The sequence below is a fragment of the Curcuma longa genome, chromosome 13, assembly GCF_044706935.1.
Source record: "Curcuma longa cultivar G26 ecotype Majalengka, Jawa Barat chromosome 13, ITB_CL_G26_1.1, whole genome shotgun sequence".
NCBI lineage: Eukaryota > Viridiplantae > Streptophyta > Magnoliopsida > Zingiberales > Zingiberaceae > Curcuma > Curcuma longa.
In genome coordinates, this window is record NC_133873.1 from 8,327,664 (window position 1) to 8,337,205 (window position 9,542).

Below are 9,542 nucleotides of genomic sequence, written 5' to 3' on the forward strand. Positions count from 1 at the left end.
AATCAAACTAAATTTTCTAAATTAATGAGAAATAACAAAAAATTAGTCAACTAAGTCCATATATAATAAAAAGTCAGTTTAAAAAAGATTTAGGAACCCAAAATAAGTTCCTATCTACCGGGTTAATTAAAAATTTTGGGGGTACATAATTTCTGGGAATTTTTCTAAGTTGACCCTTATGATTTTTAACATACCAATTTAACCCTTGAGTATAATAATTCTTTTTCTGTCGCAGACATGTAATATCAATTTCTAATTTTGCAACTAAATTTTCTAAATTTTCATTTCTATTTTTTAAATTATCAAACATGCTTAATGGACATGATGTAGATAATTGTTTTTTCAAATTCAAAAGTTTTCTTCTATTTTTGCATAAATTATTAAAAAGAGATTTTATAGCAAAAAACAATTCGTTAGGAGATAGTTTGCATACCTCACTTACCATGTCGTCATACCTATCACTTAGTGGTTCATCGTCGCTGGTGCTTTCATCGGATGACTCTCCCCCTTGATCGATGCTCATCTCTGATGTGCTTTCTTCGTCGTCCTCCTCTTGATGACTTGCCATTAAAGCAAGTCCAGCATACTCTTCGTGTTCTGAATCGTCGGAAGACGTGTCATCCCACGTTGCTTTCAAGGCCTTCTTCTTTGCCTGGGAGTCCTTCTTCTTGTTCTTTAGTTTAGGACAATTTTCCTTTATGTGACCATCTTCGTCACAATTGTAGCATTTTACTGTCCTCCTTTTTGGAGATCTCTTCTTTCCCTGAAACTTTGAAGACTTATTAGATTTAATAAATTTTTTAAATTTTCTTACTAGATATCCTTTTTCTCCTCCTTCATCATCTGAGGATGCCGATTCTGGTTCCGTTGTTTTCACGTTCAGGGCTACACCGTTCGCCTTTCGACTTCCTACAATTCTTGATTCATGAAGTTCAAATGTTGAAAATAAATTCTCGAGCGAAGTTGTCTCGAGATCTTTAGCAATAAAAAATGAATCGACAAAGGAAGACCAATCAGAATTTCTCGGGAACGAATTAAGCGCGTACCTTAGCGAATCTCGATTACTTACCTTTTCTCCGAGATTCGTTAGTTCAGTTATTAAACCTTTTATCTTCGAGTGCAGATGCGCTACCGTTTCGCCTTCTTCCATCCGGAGGTTAGTCAGTTGGTTGCGGAGAAGATCCCTTTTGGCGAGTTTGGCCTCTGAAGTCCCTTCGTGTAACTCTAGGAATTTTTCCCAGAGTTCTTTAGCGGATGCATATGTACCGATTCGGTTGACCTCTTGTGCCGGGAGTACAGAAAGCAAATGATAAACTGCTTTTCCATTCGCTACAAAATCGGATTGGTCCTTCTTGCTCCATTTGGTTAAATCCTTTTCTACGGGAGCTACAAAACCAGACTGCATTATTATAAATAATTCGAATTCAGTCGTAAAAAATACCTCCATCTTGCGCTTCCATTCGGCGAACTCCCCCTCGAATTTTGGCGGGTAGATTACGGGTCCGACCATTTTGGTTGACGATGCTGCAGTTGGCGGTTAGTCCTTCTGCGGCGAACTCGCTCTGATACCACTTGTAGGATCGGGTTGGACCGGCTAGAGGGGGGTGAATAGACGGCTTAACAGAATCGCACAAGTCTTTTTAAAACAAAACTTGGTTGCAACTGGATCGTTGCTTCCAAGGCAGTGAATGCTCAATCAAAAACTCCTTTAGGCGGAGAAGCCTTTACAATTATAGCACTTAGACTTAGAGAGAAGATTTACAAAAGTAATTAATTGATTTAACTCTAAAACTCTAAGTCTATTTATAGCACAAGAGAATAGATCTAGATCGTTGATCGTAGATGAACTTTCTCTTGGTCGTTGATCCGTTGATGCGATCCTAACCGTTGATTAAAGATAAGCTTGATCGCAGCCGTTGAGTAAATAAGGATAAACTTTATCTTTAATAAAAGATAAAGAGAATTATCCTTAATAAAAAAAATAAGCATTTATCTTTTATATGATAAAAGATAAATCTTATTATTATTATTTTTCTTCTTCTTCTTTTTTTTCAACCGCCACGTTCAAACGGTCCAAGTCTACGTCGTCTTCTCCGGTCAAGTCAACGGTCAAAGTCAAAGTCAATAGTTTGACTTTCGTTGACTTTTTATAGAATCTTTGGTTGGGTGATTTCTGGCCAACTGGAGTTAGGCTCACCCGAACCCGACTCCGGCCTTTTGTCCCTCGAGCATGCTTCCTCCCGGCTTCTCGTCCCTCGGACTTCGCACATGTCCTTCTCGCTCCACCGGTGTACTCTTCCGTAGCTTCCGCGTCCCTCGGATTGCACCGAACCCGTCGGCTCACTTTCCCGTGCAACCCTTCTCGTCTGCTACGTCTTACGCTCGATTTCCTCCGTACATAAGTTCCTGCACACTTAGCAGAGGGATTAGAACAACACAGGACCTAACTTAACCTGATTGATCACATCAAAACTAACCGGGGCACCAACACATTGCACTGCACTGCACTCTTACTGGTGGTTGGTGGCGAAGAAGAAGGTGGCGTGGTAAAAGTCTCACCTTTTTCTTCCAACGGCTTAACAAATTTTGTCATCTTGCCTCTTTGTTTTCTTCTGTATTTTTTCTTCTGAAAATTTACACTTTCAGATCAATTACCATCACCCTAAAAATTATTTTTTTCCAACGTGCTCATCTTTTTTGCAAAGGATGTTCCCAATTCATAATATCCATAAAAAAAGTATTCAATAAATTTTTTCATGTATTTAATTAGTAAGGATAAAATTGTAAATTTTTTCTGATTCCCATTACTTTCTTATTCATACCAAGTAGCATCAATGGTAATTATACTCATTTCAGTAGCTATACCAAGCACCATCAATTCAGTAATCATTCCCATTGCCATTAACCCCTCAATGAAAATTCATTACCATTTTCATTACCAAATATATACCAAGCACCAGAGCCGGCTCTAAGCATAGGCCACTAAGGCCTATGCCTAGGGGCCCATTTTTTTTACAATTTTAATTATTATATATATATATATATATATTTTGAAAGATTAATAATAAAATTTTAAAATATCTTTATTGGATTTTTGAAAGATTTGGCATGATCATTAGATTTTGTAGAGATTTGACATTCATTGGATTTCATAAAGATTTTGGCATGATTCCAATATGTTTAATATTTCTTAATTCTCAAAACTATAATTTATTAGTTACTTTATACTCCTCTCTTTCCTTATTAATCTAATAATCTATTTTGCCCAACTTCAAACATTTTACTTATTTAATAACTTGTTTTCTTTCCTCAAGACATTTCCGAGATCATTACAAGGGGTGCAAGGAGAGGAACGATCTTTTATTACAGATTTTTCGGTGATCTTAAAATCTAAAGGTATAATCTTCCTCATTTCCCTATTAATTTTTTTATGTTTCTGCTAATTTCTTAGTTTTTATCAATGATTCATGTTGTAAACTTGTAATCTTATCAGTTCACATTAGAAACTTATGATTTATCTTCATATTTCATCTTTATTCTGAATAGTTTATCTTTATTCTCAAAATTTTAGATTTTTTTATTCTGAATATTTCATCTTTATTTACTAAATTACTCTCATATTTTAATTATGATGAAATTTTATCAATATAATAATTCTAATTTCACATTTCACAGGTCATTTGTCAAACTTTGAAATATCATCAGATTAAAATTATAAGACATAAATTAGGTTTTATTATTATTTAATTTTAAATTATTTTTATTTCCATAAAATAGTAGTGACTTATATTATTATTATTATTTGAATATAAATATGTTTGGTAAAAAATATGATTCTGAATATATAAAACGCATGAAAAAAGAAAAATAGAAGAATTTAATCAATCTAAAAAAGGTGCACTTGATAAATTTGTTATTAATAATAAAAATTAAAACTTCAAAAATAATATAATTAAAATTTTAAATCAAAAATCAATTGAATTAAAAGACAATACTATAGGACAAAAAATAATTTAATAATGTTATCAATTGAAAAAATTTTATTATTAAAACTTGAATATGAAAATTTAAATAAATCAAAGCTAGAAAATTTAATTTTATTTAAAAAATTTATTTTTAAAATTAATATTTTAATTTATTTTTAAAAAAATTTAAACCTACCATTGTCGGTCTTAAGTCCGAATAAAAAAGGGTAAGAGAAAATTTTTTAAAATAATAATAATTATTATTTAAAAAAAATTCGCCTAGGGCCTCCAAGAGGCTTAAGCCGCCCCTGCCAAGGGCCTCCTAAAAGGCACCGTTTATTATTCTTTTTAAGTTATTTTAAAAAATATTAAAATAATATTTCATCATATTTATCATCTTTAAAATAGCCTTATTTCAAAATTATTTAAACAACTACTTTTTAAATAATTTTTATTAAGTTAATAAAAATACATATATATTTTATTTTATGCATAATAATTTTAATTAAATTGAGTTGATTTACTTTAGTATTTTGTAATAATTATATCGTAGCTACCATAATATTATTGAAATGAAAATATTTTCGGAATGAAAAACATATTGATCGTTGTTTAAACATTGTTTTTATTTTTTTTATAATTTTGTTTCAAGATGCTATCAAAGTTTTAAATCATCAAAATATCTCTAGACTTTTTAAATTTTTATTATTTTATTTTCTAAATCCTAATGCTATTAATTTTTTTTAATAACAGAAAATTAATTTCACATACATTGATATGATTGCATCAAATAGAGAACAGTTCCACTGATTAAATTATTTTACAAAATTAATTATTAATTAGAAGTAGTGAATTTAAAGGTGACAATTAAATCTACTCTTACCACCACTATCACTACCATTAATTACCATAGTTGTCGGTCTCTTCCTCCTTTGCCACCATCATCGGGAACGACTTAACGATCGGTATACTTGAAACTAACAACTCGAGGTTGCTGATCGATGGTGTGATCGAGTAATGGTCGTAGAATTCTGATGGCATAGATGACGAAGGCAAGGAGGCCCAATGCGGAGCAGGAGAGATGTTGCACTCGTCGATGACTGAAAAAGAGGCAAGGGCCGCGGTGGAAGATGGGTGGGGGAGGAGCACACCGGGGATACTCTCAAGGTAGTTAAACTTCTCGCGAAGCAACAAGATGAAGCTCAAGTCCTCCATCACCTTCATTGATTAATTTGATGAAATTCATGTAAATCTATAAAATTGTTAAAAAAATTTAGCATTTTAAAATTTGTTACAAAATATTATATTTGTAATCATAGATTTTAATTTTGCCACAACATTTTTTCTCATTAAAAAAATTAATTATGTACATATTCTACTAAATCTATAAAATTCCAATGATGATAATTGATTAAAATAATGTTGATAATTATTTAATTTCCCATTTAGATTTTATATTTTTTTAATTGTATTCAAATATCATTTCCATATATTAAACAAATATACACCCAAATTAAAAAGATAATATTATACTAATTGGTATAATTGTAAGAGATTTGAAGTGATAAATATGCAAAAAAAAAAAAAAATCTTTTAATCAATATTCGAGTGTATAAAATACTTTTTATCAGAATCATCAACTTATTTTTGTTTTCAAAAATTGATAATATTTCTATGGATACGAGATCGTGAGATCATAACTGCTACAATATAATATTAATTAATATAGATCAAAAATAGACTATACATATTATGTTATTACGATAGTTTATAACTGATGAAATATTTATATTTTAACACATATGAATTATAACTATTATAGTCCACGTAGTAATAATTATGATTTTATAGTTATTATAATAATATTATAAATAAAAATATTTTTTAAAAATAGAAATATATTAAAGTGAGATGAGGCACTATTTTAATAATAAATAAAAAAGAAACATTTTTTTACTATTTTAATAATAAAAAAGGGTGTTTATTTTATTTTTGCCTAAAATTTATTATAAATCATAGAAATTAAAGGAGATGAAAAAAGAGATAAACCTTGTTGATGGATCCTAATTGCACAACACCTTCCTTGACTGCCACCAGAGCAATAGTCTACATGAATAAAACATTAATAATAATAATTACTCAAAATTATCATGGCTTAATCTAAATAATATTAATTAAGATGAATAAATAAATAAATAAATATGTATATATACACAATATATGACCTCGATGCCTGATTGGAATTGAGCCTGCCATGTTCTTGGTTGCTGGAACAAATTAAACAAACATTATATAATATAATTAATAATTTTATTATAAATTTTAGTAGGAAAAATTAATTTCATTTCACTCCTGAAGTTTATCTTTTATTTTTTTAAAAATACACTTTGAAACTTTTAAATCATCAAAATATTCTACCTGAAGTTTTAGTGTTCTTGTCATTTTACCTCTTGAATGATTTAGAAAAGGCATCCATAATTATAAAAATTGTCAAAAGAACCCCCTGTTTTTCAAAAAAAAAAAACTAAATTAATTAAAAGGATGTATTTATCAGTTAGTTGTTAGTACCGATGGAATCAAAATATCTCCACAATAATATGATATTGTTTATTTTGAGTCTAAGCCATCGTGGTTTTATTTTTGGGCTCTACCCAAAAGGTGTTATACCAATGAAGATATTTTCCATTTTATAAACTCATGATCTTTTTCATGTATTTTCAATGTAGAACTTCGATTATATTCCAACAATTCTCGTCTCAAACGAAGGACCACCATACACCAATCGAGACCAACTCGACGTCTGATCTCTTGATCCACCAGACCTCCTTGCATCGATGTTCGATGTTCGATCCTCTAATTGATCTAGGACTTACTTGCCCCGAGAGGACTGCTTAATCTCTTGGTAAAGACTGTCTAGTATCCGGTCTAACTGACCTACTAGGACTTACTAGCCTTTTATCTCCTTCGTTTTTCTTGAGGGTCTCCATATGGCTTTACATAGATCATGAATCTGATAACAATTGTTAGTACTAATGGAATTAAAATATCTTCACAATGGTATGCTATTATCCACTTTCAACCTAAGTCCTTATGATTTTATTGTTAAACTCTATCAAAAAGTCTCATATCAATGGAGATATCTTCTATATTATAAACTCATGATTTTTTTCATGTATTTCAAACGTAAGATTTTGATTGTGTCCCAATATGAGTAACTATGTAAAAAAAACAACTAGTTTAACTAAATTTAAAAATATATACACAGATCAAAATTATTTTAACATGGTCAAAATTATCATAATATTCTTCTAGGAGCCATTATTAATGTCTACTAGAGCATAGTACCAACCATTAATTAGCAATTGCAATATTTTGACAACAATATTATGATAATTTTGAGCATATCATTAAAATAATTTTAATTAAATTTAAATATTTCTAATCAAGTTGATAAATAATTTTTTTACATAAAAATACTTTGTGTATAGATATTTTAACCAAGTTGAATCGGTTTTTAATAAAAATGTGACTAAAAAATTTGAGAAAATAGGAATAAGGTGAGGGGTAAAATATAAATCAATTGTGTCATTTGAGAAATATGAAACGTAGGTGCGTTTTTTGAGAATTTTATAATTTTAAATGTGTCTTTTGGTCAATTGTCCAAATATTAAAACAACTTTTTGATAATTTAAAAAAGGATAGTCTGTAAATCTTGTAGAGGTAAAATAAGCACGAAGTCTCAATGAGACTTTAGAGTTACTCAAATATAAGAAACTTTTTTTTAAGAAAATAAATAAAAATGAGGTCAATTTTATGAAGTGACTTATCCTAAGTGATAAACATGAAGACATGTATTACTTGAGGTTCTGAGTTCAAGTTCCTTTAGTAATAAATGAATCCTCCTTGAGGGACATGTTGACTGAAGTTGTTGTCTTGACAGTGGGATATCATATCAACACAATAGAATCGTGCATCTAAAAAATCTCTTAGGAAATTTTCTGAATTGAGACCGTTACAACGGTTACTATAAAAAGTTTATCTAAATAATTTTGCCCCTAGGGCAAAGTCTAACTTTGGTATATAAAAAAAAGCAGAGTTGCAAAAGGGAGGATAAGTGTTCGAATCTCGATGAAATTGAGATAATATTCTACTCCTGATCAATTACAATTTCTCGATTTACCTCCTTGTATATGATTTTTTTTAGAATTTTACAACTTAAATATATGTCTTTTGATCAATTATTGAAATATTAAAAATAATTTTTGATAATTAAAAAAAAAGAAGTATAGAGGATGAAATAAATCAAGGAGAGCTTTGCTTATGTTACACATCATCATCATCAGAAGGGTTGTTATTGTTCCAAGTAGAGAGGTGTTGAGGTTCCTTAAACACATATTTATGGCTCTGATCTGCTGCAACTTTTCCAATCAACCTGCACCCATCATCAACTCAAAATTAATTTAATTATATATATATTGCACAAAAAATTACAGGAAAAATAAAAATAAAATAATTTTATTTGTTTGAATTAATGAATGATTAATTTTACCCTTCTCCATAGTTGTAGATTTCATGGGACATCTTGAAGAAGAGTTGAGGTTGCAGGTAACAAGCTGAAGAAGAAGAAGAAGAACTGGAACTGGAAGCAGCGAAATTGCAGAAGCCATCTTCCCATGCAAGAATCCTACTCATTTTAATTTAAATATAAATTAATAATCATTCATTCATTTTTTACATTGATATAATAAATAAATTAAGATGTTAAACGGGCCGGGCCAACTTATTTTCATCATGCATCTTACTCAGTAAGGTGGGATGGGTCGGCCCGGCCCACTATCTTAATGGGCTGAGAAATCCTCAACTCAATTTAATCTCATAGTTAGGCGGACCAATCCACTTGAAAATAAAAAATATATATTTATATAAAAATTTCTACAATTTATTAAATTTGATCTTTTATAAATAAATGTTTCATTTTTTTTATTTTACATTTATCACGGTAATTGATATACACAATCCATAATTTTTATTATAAAAATACATATATCACTATAAATCTATAATTTATAATCAAATTTTGAAAAAAAAATTCTTCTTAATCTACTAGCCGATTCGAGTTTCCTCGCCATATGTCAACTCAGTTAGACCCACAACTCTCAAAATGAAGGAAACAAAAGATGAAATGAAGAGAGTGTTTACTTGGGCGGTGGATAGTTTCTCGGCAAGATCCTCCAGAAGACAGCATAAATCCATTGGGAGTTCTTGCTGCTGCACAAGCTTCTGAAGGTGTGTTGGAGGAGATGAGTCACAGCCAAAGGATTCAGTACTTGCTCCTCCATCAACAATCAATTCCAAGAACAAACCAAACAAATCGAATCGAAAAAAGAATTGAAGATGATTCTGCAAAACCAAATTAAGTCTTGTTTTGATTTGAGCTCTGAAAGTTTTTTCGATAGGATGGAGCTGGAGAAGTGAAACTAAGCAGTGTGCAAGAATAGCTGCTAAAGCCAACTATATATATACTTCCTCCCTCCCTCTCTCTCTCTCTCTCTCTCTCTCTCTCTCTGCTGTCTCTCC

The 9,542-nt window shown here is 30.4% G+C and overlaps 1 pseudogene; it reads right to left on the reverse strand.

The window, feature by feature from the left end:
* Window positions 1-4,865: 4,865 nt before the first annotated feature.
* Window positions 4,866-9,304, reverse strand: LOC141843848 (protein RICE SALT SENSITIVE 3-like; annotated as a pseudogene).
* Window positions 9,305-9,542: the final 238 nt, after the last annotated feature.